This window comes from Lactuca saligna, chromosome 4 (assembly GCF_052625555.1).
Source record: "Lactuca saligna cultivar CGN05327 chromosome 4, ASM5262555v1, whole genome shotgun sequence".
NCBI lineage: Eukaryota > Viridiplantae > Streptophyta > Magnoliopsida > Asterales > Asteraceae > Lactuca > Lactuca saligna.
The window spans coordinates 291,682,091-291,697,563 of NC_136420.1; the positions used below are offsets into that span (position 1 = coordinate 291,682,091).

At 35.0% G+C, this 15,473-nt stretch overlaps 1 long non-coding RNA gene across 1 annotated transcript; it reads left to right on the forward strand.

Moving 5' to 3' along the window:
* Positions 1-13,291: 13,291 nt before the first annotated feature.
* LOC145039202 (uncharacterized) lies at positions 13,292-14,483 on the forward strand. Its single transcript, XR_013679781.1, has 5 exons — positions 13,292-13,662; positions 13,745-13,808; positions 14,017-14,090; positions 14,168-14,226; positions 14,390-14,483. It is a non-coding gene; the product is annotated as an uncharacterized LOC145039202 (long non-coding RNA).
* Positions 14,484-15,473: the final 990 nt, after the last annotated feature.

Sequence of the window (15,473 nt, forward strand, 5' to 3'; positions counted from 1 at the left end):
TACACACTAACCTCCTATGTATTTATACTAACAAAATACAAACTAATCTCATGTGCTAAAGAATATATAATACAAGACACATACAAATACATATTTAAATAATAAGCTTGTGATTATCTAATAGATTTATTTGCAAACATATATATATATATATATATATATATATATATATATATATATATATATATATATATATATATATAAAAGAGTGCTCAAAACTTTAGAAATAGTGGTAAGCTGGTCAAGTTTTGTCCACATGCATGTCAGTTTCCCCCCGGTCCCATCATCCACGTAAAAACAATAATCCGAGAAATTTTCAACACACAGTAGACAATGCAGTGAGTGTAATTACTTTTTCACCCAGATGAAATTATTAAAATATATATTTTATCTTGTTTGTACATTCCAAAAAAAAATAGGCAAATAGATTTTACACATAGGATTAAGATGTGTTCCAATTTTTAGAAACTAGCATTTCTTATTTATCTCATAGATATAAAGTGATCATAAACATTCATCAAACTCTTACACCTTAAAACAGATCACAATTCTCATATTTAAAAATAAGTGATTTAATATTCCAGATCCAGTAACTAAATTAATATCCTTGAGGATTTCATCACACAAGGATCCATTAAAACACAAAATTATACTGTACATGAGATCATATATGACGTGAAGAAAACCTACGAGCATTCACCTAACACTTGCGCGATTCGAAGTCTGTACATATAAAAATCATCACCATGATTGCCTTCATCAAAATTCTGTGAGTAACTAACAGCATCGTAGTGGAATACAAGAGGCTTAGAAGATCCGTATATGCTCTTCTTGCTTTCTTCAACTACCTTGTTCATCAGCTTCTTCAACTTCCGTCTTTGGTGATGATGATTGTCGCTTCTGGTGCTTTTGATTCGGGTGTATTGTTCGTCGACGGGGACGCACGACGGCGACATACAGGCGGAGAAGTAGGACGAACGCCGTGGAGTGGTGGAGCCGATGAAGTTGGTTGTATTTGTATTCGCCATTTTTGGAGAGTCGTGAGCGTTGTGAGTTGTGAATTGTGAATTTGTGATAATGAATGGGATTTTGAAGCGATAATGTGGAGATTTTATGGTTGGTTGATGGAGGGCTATTTGGTAAATTTGTACTAAAACTGAGAGTGTGGAAATAGTGTAGTGGACGCGTATTTACCTTTTTCTGTTATCATGTATGTCGTTGGTGAGTTAACTATCTTCATAGCTGTCGGTTGGAGTGCAACAATTTTACTTTTTTGTTAATCACAAAATTATCTTAAAATGTTGTTTTTGTTTTTGTATTATTTCTGAGGATATATTCTAAGACATATTGACATAGCATTTATTTACTTATAAAATAAATTTATAATCAAGATTATTACCAAAACTGAATTTATTTTTATCAGTAACTGACTAATTGGTTCGTCATTTTGTAAAATCTTATTTTTATTTTTATAAAGGTAGTGAAATTTCTATATGGTAGGTCAATTGTTCAAGTGGACGAACCGTTTTCCTCTATCTTTTGCAAAAGCAGAAAACCATCATGGATAGCTAGCACCCAAATTCATAGATTTATTATCATGTGAGTCTTTTAGTCAATATTCATCAATTTAGAAGTAGTTAAATATAAGTATAATTTAGGAATGAGCGTTGTACCAGTACCGGATCAGGCTGAACCGGTAGTTACAAACTGTATAGTACCAAAACTGAAAATGAACAAAATTGAGAATTGAATATTGAACCGGATGTAGGTATATGATACCGGCTCAGTTTGAAAATAAAGTTTTTGTAACATCCCAAAAATTATAAGGTAAAAAATTCATTTTTAATTCAACCAGAAACACCAATTATTCTTTTTCTAATCATTCAAAAGTATTTCAGAACAAAACCAGTTATTAAAGTACAATCTCAAAATCATATAGTTGCAGAAACATGGGTGGATGCGTTGCGATCAAGTTTGATCATTCTCTTTCGAACCGGAAGTACCTGAACCATAACCATAAAACTGTAAGCACAAAGCTTAGTTAGTTCTCTAGAATACTACATACCATACATACCATTGGGTCTAGCCCTCACATTGGACGCAACCCACCATAATAGGCCTAGCCGTCACACAATAAGCCCAAACCGACATACCATGTAAGATTCACAGAAACAGCTAGCATCCTACATAACATACATTGAGCCTAGCCCTTCCTCATCCATGGGCCTAGCCCAACATATAAATGGGCCCAACCTGTCATATAATGGGCCTAGCCCAACATACCGTGCAAGAGTCACAAAGACAATTAGCATAACATATCCTAGTGGGCCGGTATTGGTGCCTTCGACCCATGGGTATAGTGAGGAGACTCACATCAATCCAAGATAACCAAAACAAAAGCGTTCATGCAACCGAGATCCTCACACTGAACACAACCAAATTACCCCCGGTCAATATTTAAGACAATTCCCAAAATCTAAGGTCCAAATCCCTATCTTATCCTTCCAATGGGTAAATGTCATTTTACCCTTCCCATATCCGACCCAACATCTCATGGCACAACTCTCAAAAGACCCGAGGCCTAAAAGGCCCAAAGTGAGGGTTTCACGAGTACGCACTGCATACAAGACTCATACGCCCTGTGTACTACATGCAGATGCCTAACGTACAATCTGCCACGACATCATATCAAGGAAAACATTCATTACGTTGAGTGTATTCATACGTACGCCCATCGTACTCCCTAGGTAACTGAATCCCACTTTAAGCACTTAATGGTTAAGACCAAAGCATCCAAACTCAGCTCTAACCTCTAAGGGATGTCTTGATTCTTAAAGTTCCTGACTTTATGACTTTGCATGGCTTAATGAGGTCCAAACCAAAATCCAAGCTTCATAACTTCATCAAAAGACCATCAACTAATGCATGGAAGGAAAAGAAGGACCAAGATCACATTTTTATTGTTCGAAATAACTCCATAATGGATAAAGTTTCCAACTTTATCCAACAGAATGTTCCAAACGACCAAGATCTAGTTTTTAAGTCTTAAAAGGGACCATAAGTGCATATTTTCCAACTTAATCCATTAAGTCTATACTTTAGATCTAAATCAATATGATGTTTAGATAGATAAAGTTTCCAATTTTATCGATAATAAGGTCACAAACTTTCAACATCTAAACTTTATGTATTAAAGTGACTAAAAGCTCATAACACCCAAGACTAGCTAGATCTATAAAATGCATCATCAAGATTCAAACTTTATACCTCTAGAAGAAAGATCAAGGTGAACAAAGTCTGGATCTACAAGTTCCAATGCAACTAACACTTCTCTAAAGAGCTCCTTCTTCTCCAATATACACCAACAACACTCCAAAGCACTCAAGCACACCTTCTTTATCTCAAAAGTCTAAAAACTAGGATTAGGGTTTAAAGGGAGAGTGTTGGGGAGGTTGGGCTGAGAATGGAATGGGTTTAGGGAAGTTAAGGAGCTTAAATAGGGCTCAAACCACGAAAATAAGGTTTGGGCACTAATCGCATATGCCCAGCATACTTGTGGTACGCCCATCGTATTTAGGGATGCCCTGGTACGCCAACATACTTCATGTATGCCCAGCGTACTAGACGAAGTCCAAAACCTTCCTAACTTCTAACGATCATTACTTCTTCGTTCTAACTCCGTTTTCGATGATCTTTATATCCACGGAAAGGTATTGAGGATCTCTATAACCTGATCTAGTTACTTTTGACTTAAAACACATCGAACTAAAATCCTTAATTCATAAAAGAAGTCTGAAACATTGCTTTTACCATTTTACCCTTGGGCTCCAAAGCACAAACCAAACTCTTGAATCACATAATCCACATTACACTAATCCAAATGAGTCTAAAACCTCTCTTTCCCTAAATCCCGAAGCCTTATGATACTTGATCTTTAGGTCACGGTCCCGAATTATGAGATGACTCAAAACAAGGTGTTACAGTTTTGTTATACCATTGATTATGTGTCCTAGGCTTAGAGGAACCATACCAATCCATCCTAAACTTGGTGGTTAAACTCTACTACGGTGATAATATTGTAAAGGAGGTCATGTGGAAAAATAGCTCGACGCCACGAGGATAAAAAAAACATATGAACATGTGATGTGGAGTCCATGTAGGTTATGAACATGGTATCCCCAACGAAAATCATAGTCAATGGTATATGTTACGGTGTGAAGTCTTGACAAAAAGCTCTATTGGTAGCAGAAAACTCTGTTGGTGAGAGAAAACTCTATTGGTGAGAGAAACATCTGGTAGTGAAAGGAATATATGTTTGGTGGCAAAAAGTTATGATGATGAGAGAAAGCTTTATTTGGCGGTATAATGCTATGTTGGCGAAGGAAATATTTGTTGGTGGTAGAAAGTTATGCTTGTCACAAAGAGATCTCTTTGGTGGCAGAAAACTCTATTGATGAGAGAAATCTGTACTTGGTGAGAGAAAGATCTAGTTGTGAGAGAAAGCTCTATTTGGTGGTAGAAAGCTCTATTGTTGAGAGAAAGTTTTGTTAGGAAGGAGGAATTTGATTCATGGCAATCTGTGATTAGTTGAGATTTTAGGGCATCCCCTACATAGGCTAATTATCCATGGTTCTAGCCCATCAGATTTAGATTTTCCCATGTTTGCCAATAAATAAGCACACATCTCCATCTTTATTTTAGGCTAGTTTTTGTGAGTATTTTCAAGAGAGAAATCATTATGAGAGCACACCCTTTGGATCAATTGCTCAGCAAGAGTGATTCTTTTTTTTTAGAGCTCCACTAAGGTGTAACATTGAGTTATTGAAATAGTTCCTGGAAGTTTAATAAAATCTTCTTTCTCTCTCTCTCTCTCTCTCTCTCTCTCTCTCTCTTTCTCTCTCTCTCTTTCTCTTTCTCTCTCTCTCTCTCCCTCCCTCCCTCATTCACCCATGGACGTAAGTCACTTTGATTGAATCATGTTAAATACAGTGTTCATATTTGATTTCATTTTTTAGAAGTTTTATTACGCAAGTTTCACTGAAGTTCGTTTATAATTTGTATGAAGTGCTTAACTTGCTTTGTTAAGTTTCCTAACAAACTGGTATGAGAGGTATAGATGAATATGAGAGAGTTAAGATTGAAAATTCAATGGCCACGATTTTGAGTCCTGTAAAATGAAAATTAAATACTATCTTTTCCATAAGAAGTTACATGAACCATTATCCAAAAAGAAATCTAAAGCAATGAAGCAGGAGGATTGGAATCTATTAGATCAGTAGGCACTTGGTGTGGTGAGGTTATCCTTGGAAAAAAAATGTAGCATATAATATTTTCAATGTGAAAATGACTCATTAGTTGATCAATACACCATCTAACATGTAAGAAAACCTTTAACAGCAAAAAAGGTTCACTTGATTCGACATTTGGTAAATCTAAAGATGAAGGAATGTGGCTTTGTGACTAATCATGTAAATGAATTCAATTCAACCATCTCAAGTTTGATTTTGGTTGATATTGTATTTCAGGATTAAGTATTAAAGACATAGGAATGAAGTCCAAGTTTGATTTTGGTTGATATTGGTTGATAGCACTATTACTATTATCATCTTTACCCGCCCGACATAGTGACAATAGTCAATTGCTCAGTTAGAGGTGTTAAGTTGGCATTTCAAAAGAATTTGTGACTTAATTCTTAGTGAGGATGTATGTAAATGAAGTGATGTAGAATCTTCCAACAATCTCCTAAGTATTAAAGACATAGGAATGAAGTCCAATGGAGAGGTAAGGGTAGAGGAAGATCAAAGTTCATGAAGATAGATGTATCTAAAAACAAGAAGGATATCACCGGTTGGAACTGCAAATACAAAGGTCATTACAAGAATCATTCTATAACAAAAGGAAACTTAGTGGTTCCTAGAGGTCGATAGCGAGGTACATTTTATATGGTGGAAGTTTCTGATGCTGAGGCACATGTTGTAGAAGAAGTTGGGGATTCATTCTATGGCACCAAAGACTTAGGCATATGGGTAAGAAAGGAATGAATATGCTAGCTCCAAAGGAAAATTTTGGGATCTAAAGAATGTGACAGTGGATTTCTATAATCCATGTGTTCTTAGTAAAAAGAAAAAGGTTGGTTTTGCAAAGATATGCTATCCGCCCATTATAGGGAAATTAGAGTTAGTTCATTCAGATGTATTGGTCCCACTTCAGATGCTTTAGTGGGAGGCACTTGATATTATGTTACCTTCATCGATGACTGCACAAGGAAATTTTGGGTTTATTTATTAAAGCACAAATCTAAAGTTTTTAGGGCCTTCAAGAAATGGAACATTATTGTGTATAATGAAACGAACTTAAAAATCAAGTGTTTCAGATCTGAAAATAGGGGCATATATACTAATTAAGAATTTGTTGACTACGATGTTGAACATGGAATCAGAATGCAAAAGACCATTCCAAAAACACTTTAGCATAATAGAGTAGTTGAGAGGATAAACTGAATATTGAATGACAGGGCAAAGAGCATGAGACTACATGCAGGTTTACCCAAGATATTTTGGGTAGATTCGGTCAACAAATCATCATATTTAATCAATAGAGAACCCTCATTTCCTACAGGGTTCAAGATTTCGGAAGAAAAGGCCGCATGAGATTTTGCTCAAACATTTGAAGGTTTTTGGTTTTGTATCATATGTAAAAGTTAAATACTATGAAAGAGGCAAGCTAGAGGCGAAGGCAAGAAAGTGTGCCTTTATAGGTTATGGGTTGGACGATATGGGGTACTGCTTCTGGGATAATGAGAATAAAAGGGTTATCAAAAGTTGGAATGATGTGTTCAATGAGAATGATTTATACAAGTATGAACTTGCAAAGAGCTCCAATAGTAATAAATAACCAAAATATGAAGATCAACTTAATTTAGAAGAAATTCCAGATTATGACATTATACAACCTGCCAGTACTCCATATATACGTAAAAGTTCAAGAAGTAGTGGAAGTTCTAATAACAATGGAGGCATGAGTGATGTTAATTCAAAGGATGAGGATGCAGATAATGCAAAGATTGAAACTCATACCATCTGTAGATCCACTAGAGTGTAAAGGCCTTTAGTCAGGTATTCTTATTTAGCAAATTTCTTGTTGCTGACAAAGAATTATGAACATGTGTCTTTTGAAAAATCCTTAAGGATGAAATAATCCATACATTAAAAGAATGATATGGAAGATGATTTGATCTCTCTTGATAAGAATTATACTTGGTACTTGTTCAAGCTCCTAACAAGGAAGAAAACACTATAGAAAAAGTAGGTGCTTCGGGTTAAGGATGAGATTGAAGATACCAAAAGATACATACAGGGAAAGGTCGTTGGTCAAGGGGTTCCAATAAAAAGAGGGGTTGATTATAATAAGATATGCTCTGTAGTTGTGAAGATGGCTATAATCAAAATGGTTTTGGGTATTCTAGCCTCTAAAGATCTCCACCTAGAGAAGCTAGATGTGAAAACAGCTTTTCTGCATGGAAATATTATATAAAAAATCTATATGGCATGACTATAAGGTTTTCCAATAATTGGTAAAGAAAATATGGTATGCAAATTAAGGAAAAGTTTGTATGGTTTGAAGTAGGCTCCCAGATAGTGGTACTTGAGGTTTGATAACTTCATGCAGGTGAATAGATATAGCAGATGTGAGATGGATCACTTCTATTATTTAAAGAAATTAAAATCCTCTTACATCATCACGTTGTTATATGTTGTTGATATCTAGATTGTTAGATCTAACATGCAGGAGATCAACAAGCCTAAAAATCAGATGGTCGGTTAGTTCAAGATAAAGGAGCTAGAGGGATGCTAAGCAGATATTGAGCATAAGCATAGTAGGAACAAAGTTGCCGATACACTAAAACTTTCACATACCAAGTACATCAAGAAAGTTTTAAAAAAAAAGTTCATCATGGAAGATACGAAAGACAGAAGTACATCTTTAGGGAGTTAGTTGAGACTATCAAAGAAGCAATCCATAAAGAATGAATAAGATAAAGAATATATGGCTAAAATACCCTACGCATCTACGATTGGTATTTTGAGGTATCAACGGTATGCACCAGACCATATATTTTTCATGTAGTGGGAGTTGTATGCAGGTTCATGTCAAATCCAAGAAGAAAAAATTTGGAAGGAGTAAAGTCGTAGTTACTGTAACATCCCATTTTTCTAGTAGCTTCAAATTCATCCCTCGGATTTTAATTACGTCATTTTGGCCCTTGATTTAGAAGGAAGTGGCAAAAGGAGGCCCTAGTGGCAAAAAGTTGAGTTTGAAGACTTAAGTAGTACGTCGGGCGTACATGTGGTACGCTAAGCGTACTAGGGTGCGCCCTAGTACGCTGGGCATACACATGTGTACATTGGGCATACGTGTGCCAGGATGGAACCCTAACTTTTAGTGTTTGTGGAGTATTTAAGCACCTTATGGTCTATACCCTCTCAGATCTTTTACCCTCCACACCTCCCTCAGCTGTCTTGAGAGAATCCTAGCCTCCTAGTAACCATTCTTGAGCTTATAAGTGTGTTTTTAGTGCCTTCAATAAGGAGCTTGTGCATCAAGGAGCCAAGGAGGGAAGATTGGCTTGTGGATCTCAGTTCATCATCTGTTTTGGAAGCTCCAGAAGGTAAAAAAAAAAAACTTGGAACTTTATGCTTGTATGAGATAGATCTAGTCATTCTAGTTTTATGGAAGCATTCTTGTCCTAAAAGTCCCATAATGATGCATGTTATGTTTTTGATGAAATGGGTTGTCCTTTCAGACCCTTGTTGAGGTCTTAAGTAGTATAAATAAGGTCCCAATGGCTTAAGATGTCCCATGCATGTAGTAGATTGGTCTTAATGGATTAAGACCTTAGATTAAGAGCTTTATGGACGTCCCAAGTGATAAAGTTATAGATTTTATGGTTCCCAGACATTTTCGTCGATGGATCTGAAATATGGGCCTAAGTGCTTAAGTCATTAAGCACTTAGGAGAGTTTTGATTCAGTAGCGAGTACGCCCCGCATAAATCCAGTACACCCAACAATCTGGGTCAACCACCCCAATAGTGGTCAACATCAGGAGAGTACACCCAGCGTACCAAAGGAGTATGCCCCACGTACTTCCTCTGTTAGGCTTGTGTCATTTGTGTTGGATTAGTGTCTAAGTCCATAACTATTTTGGTATGTACTTGACCCGATGGTGCATGGTCCTTTTGGGTTGCCTTCACCAAAGCAACTTGATTGGAGAAATAAATAAAGAGAGAGAGGTTATTATGATTTATTAATATGTTATAAGAATAATATATTAAAGGAGAAATCATATTTGTTTAATTAATATTGGTCAATAATTAATTAGGAATTAATTTTGTGATCAAGTGTAATTAATTAAACTAGAGGAGCTGTTTTGTAATTATGTGATGGTTACAAAATAAGGTAAGGATTATCTTAAATATAGGGTGAACATATTTAAGGAGATAATGCCTTAGAATTCGACTAGGATAAGGGTTTCTAAGACTTATCTTATGGTTACTTGGTGGGCAAGCAACTAGATAAGGATAAGGACTAAAACCCTAATCTTTACACCTATATAAACCCCCTAAGGCTCATGAATTCGTCAAAGCCTTCCCAAGAAGTCCTAAGGACAAATTCCTACCTCTCTCCTCTCTTTTTATACCTTCTCCATTTGCTCTTAGTGTTTGTAAGCCATTAGAGGAGTGACACTTGTGACTCTAAGCCTTCCAAAGTCAATTCAAGGAGGAATTAGGATTGTTATTGCTACATAACAATCAAGGTAACATCTTAAACCTAATTATATGTTAATATCGATTTCCATATGCTAGAATTAGGGTTTATAGTCTTGGATTCAAAGCATGTACAATAGAGAAACCTAGATCCAAACATTAGGGTTTGTATAAGTATATAGGATGTCTTATGACCAAAACCCATCAGTGGTATCAGAGCCTAGGATGGCTTCAATTGTATTGATGCATTGTATATCTAAAAAAATTAGTTTTTTTGGTGTTCTAGAGGCTGGACTCGCCGAGTCCAGGGTGACTCGACGAGTCCAGGCTTGACTCGACGAGTCAACTCGTCAGATAGTGCTTATCTCGGGATTTCTTGCTGTTTTTGCGTATGGATAGTTACCTTATCATGTTAGATCAATATTAATCCGATTATATGATATATTTGACTATATTTTTTTTATCTAATTGAAGATATTTATCAATTAATTAGATAATTGTTTCCTTATAAGATAATTGATTAATTATTTTGAGTAAATTGATAAATTGTTTTGCAAGAAATCATTAAACAAATCAAATATGGATAATTATGTAATTAAATGTTAGTTTAGATTATTTGTTATTTGATCCTTGTTGTTATGAAAAGTTTCATATTTTACCCTTTAGGTTTTATAGTTTAAATTTGAACCCAAAGGTTTTGTTGTTTTGAAATTTAAATAATTGAAACCCTAATGTTTTTGAAATGTTTCAAAACTTGCCCTCAAGTTTTGGAATTTAAAAGTTGATTAAAAGTTAATTAGGAATGTTAAATTCTAAAACCCTAGTAATGTTTTGAAAAGTTCAAATACACCCTTATGGTTTTATTAATTAATTATGGAGTATAATTAAAAGAGACTTAATAAATCCATAAAAGTCAAGGTTAATCATTTAATTGAATTAAAAGTGTAATTGTTAAAGTTAACCACCTAATATTTTAAAAGTATAAAAATGCACCATATACTATATATTAAAAGTCTAACATTATATATATATATATATATATATATATGTATGTATGTATGTATGAGTAAAAGTCATTCTTACCGTTAGTAGGCCTCATTCACGAAGCTAGTCTATAAGGGTTGTTTAAGGAAATTGCCTATAAAATGGCGATTGAATGGGTATCCACTCTTACCACCGCACTTTTGACTAGTGGAGGGTCGTTAGCCGAACGGGTAGGATAGGAAGAAACCTTCCATTATAAGTATAATAAAATACAAAAGTAACTAAATGTTTTTACAAATTCCCAATCTTAGTTACTTAGGCAAAGTGAATTGATGCAATTCCATGAAATTACACTTTGTGCCCTTGCGAAGACGTTAGTGGAGCATGCGTGGTTTACCGACACACTAAATGGTTCTAAGAAAAGGTAGCAAAGGGTGACTCAATGTTTGTCATAGTTCGGTGGAGCGTGTGTGGTTTACCGGCACATCGAATAGGTGACTGTAACATGTGAGGGCACCATGTAACTTTGCATGGTTATTCACACCCGCTTTGTGATCCTCGGCATCCCAGTCACAAACAAGAGGGGCATATCGAGATTTAAACATGCCATTGAAATGTTCAATGAATCTCAAAGGATCTAGGAGTTTTCATAGATTTAAAACTTAAATTTCTTTTTCGTTTTTCATGGTGGAAATTAGTGAATCGTCATTCACTTACCTTGAAATATTCTGCAACTAGATTACGGCATCCCTTTTCTAGGTTGTAGCATATTGTGTTGGGTCCTAGCCTTAGTATCTCATTTGGGTGATTTAATAAGGACTCAATCAATCAATCAACTAACTTGAATTTGTTTTCTCCCGTTTTGTAGATGTCAAAGTTCGACAACTATGGTCTTCTCAAATCCCGTGGAACAAGCATTCCACATGAAGATGATATTCCACGATTCGATCGAGGAACAAGAAATCATGCTTCACTTCCTCCTCCTCCTCCAATTATTCTCCCTAACCCACAAGATTGTAAAATTGAAAGGTTCAATATCACTCAAGCCCTTTTGGCAAGTAAACATAAAGAAGGAAAGTCGGTGTGTGCACACGTCTTAGGGATGAAGTCACACATTGATAGGTTAAGAATGATGGGATCCGTTGTCGGTGAAGAGATGGTTGTTGATTGGGTTCTTCAGTCACTTCCTAACTCGTATAGTGAGTTCATAAGAGAGTACTATATGATGAACCACGACGTGACCCTTATTGATCTCACCTATATGCTTATTGCTGCTGAATCAGTAATGGTTTGGCGCAATAGAAAAGCAAAGTTGATTGGTGAATCTGCCTTCAAGACCTTTATGGATATCACTACAAGAAAAATGGACATCTGTGACTAAAAATTTAGAGACTGATTAATCAGTCTCAGATATCATGTATTTAGGACTGAATAATCAGCCCTTGATACTATTGGGGACTGATTTCAATGTGTCAATCATTAGAGACTGAACAAACCTATTAGTGACTGAAATTCAGTCCCTTATATATTTGCACAAAATTACTTTTGTAGGTCATGTTATTAGGGACCGAATTTCAGTCTTTGATATACATACTCGATTTTTACTATGGAGAGAAACCTCTTAGGGACTGAATTTCAGTCCTTGATAGACTTGCGGTGGTTTTCATTTTTAAAGAAACTTATTAGAGACTAAATTTCAGTCTCTAATAGACATGTACTATTACTTTACATTCAAATGGACACTTATCATGGACTAAAGTTTTTGTATTTCATCCTAATTAACATGTCGAATACAATGACCGATGAATTAATCACAAATACTAGTTAGAAGGATATTTATTAGGGACTGACTTTCAGTCTCTAATCGACATGCCTCAATTTAGATTTATAGGGACGCTTATCAATGACTGGTCCGGAGTATTTGTTAGTGATCAATGAGTTATTGATACCATAAACCCTCTGTTCATCGCTTCCGCACCCTTGATCCATGCCACCGTTGTAGATCCTCGCTTTCCACGTTGCAGTTGCCCTCAATGAACTTCGCTCTATGTCGCCAGAACCGCTTCGTCGTTGATCTAGGTTGTCACCTCTATTCACAACCGTCTCTTCCCCCTAAAGGTACTTGAGTGCAACTCTAAATTAGTTTGACTTTAAGAATTTTAGCTTCTTGTTCCACATTTGTATTCTGAATCTACCTTACAATTTTATTCTGCTGCTATAAGATTAATCTGAATATTATAAAATATGTTTCAAATTGACTAGTCCCTACTAAAAAAATCGAACTTATGGCTTCCAATTTTCATTTTTACATAACCGGTACCATACCCATATTTTTCTAAATTTTTATATATATTGGTAAATTTAAAAAAAATATAATAAAAAATTTAAAAAAAAAAAAAAAAAAAAAAAAAAGAACTTTCACCCTAGTCTCTTTTAGGGTTTTGTCGATTCAATCTTACCCAAAAAACGCCGACACTTTCTTCTCCCCTGAACTCTCTTCTTCTCGTCACTCTCTTCTTCTCATCACAGACCAGTCGTCCCTCACATTACCGGTTAACCAGAAATATCGATTACAGCTTAGAAGTAGGTGGAGTTACAGTTGACGGTTATCTCTTGCAGTTGTATATTACGCTCAATCGCAGGTCATCTCTTGTATCCGGCCATCTCTGTTCAGTCATTCACCATCTCGGCTAAATTGACTTTGCAACTAAAAGTCTAAAACCAAGAACTCTACAAGTCTTTATCAGTTCAGTTTATTAACCTCGATTTCTGTAAAAATGTGAAGCTTAATTCTGAAAACCACGATTCTAAAAATCATGATTTCTGTAAATATGTGAAGTTTATTGTTGTAAATATGTGCAAGGTGATCCTGAGGATATCACGAAAGAGAAAGCTCATTTGGCTGCTAACCAGGTACACGCTCGTAATCTGTAATCTCAATTGATGTTCTTCCATAGTTACATTTTGCTGATTCGGAATGTGTGTATGTGACTAGGTGAAAGGACCGGTGCTAGTTTAGTACACTTGCCTCTGTTTCATTGCTCTCAAAGGCCTCCCTGGTTAGTATAAGATTCAAGATCGAGATGAGAATTATAGTTAATCTGATACTATCTTTCCAAGTATTAAAAAAACTCTCAAACGAACACTTCCATTTCCTTGACTATGAATAAAAACACTCATATTTTGTTTCATACTATCTTGACAAGTATTTTCATTCCAAGGTTTCACAAGTTGTCTCTTTTACCATTGCGATTCTTTTATATTTAGATACACAGATACTAATGGATTCTTTTGGAAATGATGCACTACTAGTTTGTTTATCATGAGTTTATTGCAATAAGGTAATTTTGACCGCTGCTTTTATGTTCGTTTACTTAGTGTTATTACACATGGTTATCATTAGTTAATTGTATTATAGGTTTGCAAGAGGTACTATAAGTTTGAGCAAACATGGAGATATTGTTATCATTTTGGAAGGTAATATGTCTATGTACTTCAAATTTTTATATATTTTAGTACATTAATTTGTGTCTAATTAGTTTGAAAGTTGTGTCATTATTTTTGTCATTGTTCTTTAATGTGGTGTGATATTAGTGGTATTCTTACATATTTTATGTGATTTTTTATGGTTACATTATAGGCAATTGTTCATAAGTTGGATAAAGAAGAGGAGCAAATATGCCAAGGAAATCTTCATGTCAACTTTTGTGTTTCTTCCTGAACTATTATTTAGTTTGATAGTTTAGTGTTTTCAGCAATTATTAGCATAATGTTTAGACTTATCAAGTCTTTTGGAAGATATTTTTGCTATTGATATTGAGAATATTATTGTAAGACCATTTAAGTTTTAGTTTAAGCAATGCTTTTGTGTTTTGAACTGATTATTTTAATTTTTTTTTATTCTTTTATAATCTATTTAAGTTTATAAAAAAATTGGAGCTAATTTCATAATTTAAATGTTGTATTGTAAAAAAAGTGACACTAAAGCCCAAAAGGTTAAGGATTGAATAACATTTTATTTAAGATTGATATTCAGTCATTGAAAAAATATATTGAACACTGAACTTGATATTATGAAGGACTAATATTCTATAAGTGCGGCCTTGTTGAAAATATATTGAAGACTGAACTTGATACTATCAAAGACTAATATTTAGTCCTTTAAAGATAGCATAAGAGACTGATATGACACAAAATAGAGATTTCAATGAAAAACATTAGAGACTGACTAATAAATTATAGAAGGCTGATATTCAGTCCCTAAAAGATAATATCAGAGACTGATATGACATCGAATCGAGGATCTGTAGAAAAATAAATTAGAGACTGAAGGAGATATTATCGAAGACTGATTTTCTGTCTTTGATACTTTGATGAATTAAGGATTGATTTTCAGTCACAGATACATAAAAAATCGACTATCTAAGACTAGGTCTCGGGGACTAGCTGGGGACTAGCTAAATCAGTCCCTGATTATCATCAGAGACTGATTATTGACCATCGGAGACTGATTATGTCAGTCTTTGATACCCCTTTTTCTTGTAGTGTATAGACAATGGCAATGAAAGACATGCAATGATCGAAAAGTTTGATCATAAGAGAAAGGCGATGTCTGAAGTAGTTCCATGTGTTGTTCCAAAAGCGTCAATTTGCTTTTATTGCTAAGAGAAGGGGCATTGGAGACGAAGTTTCCCTATTTACCTAAGAGATCTAAGAGATGGGAG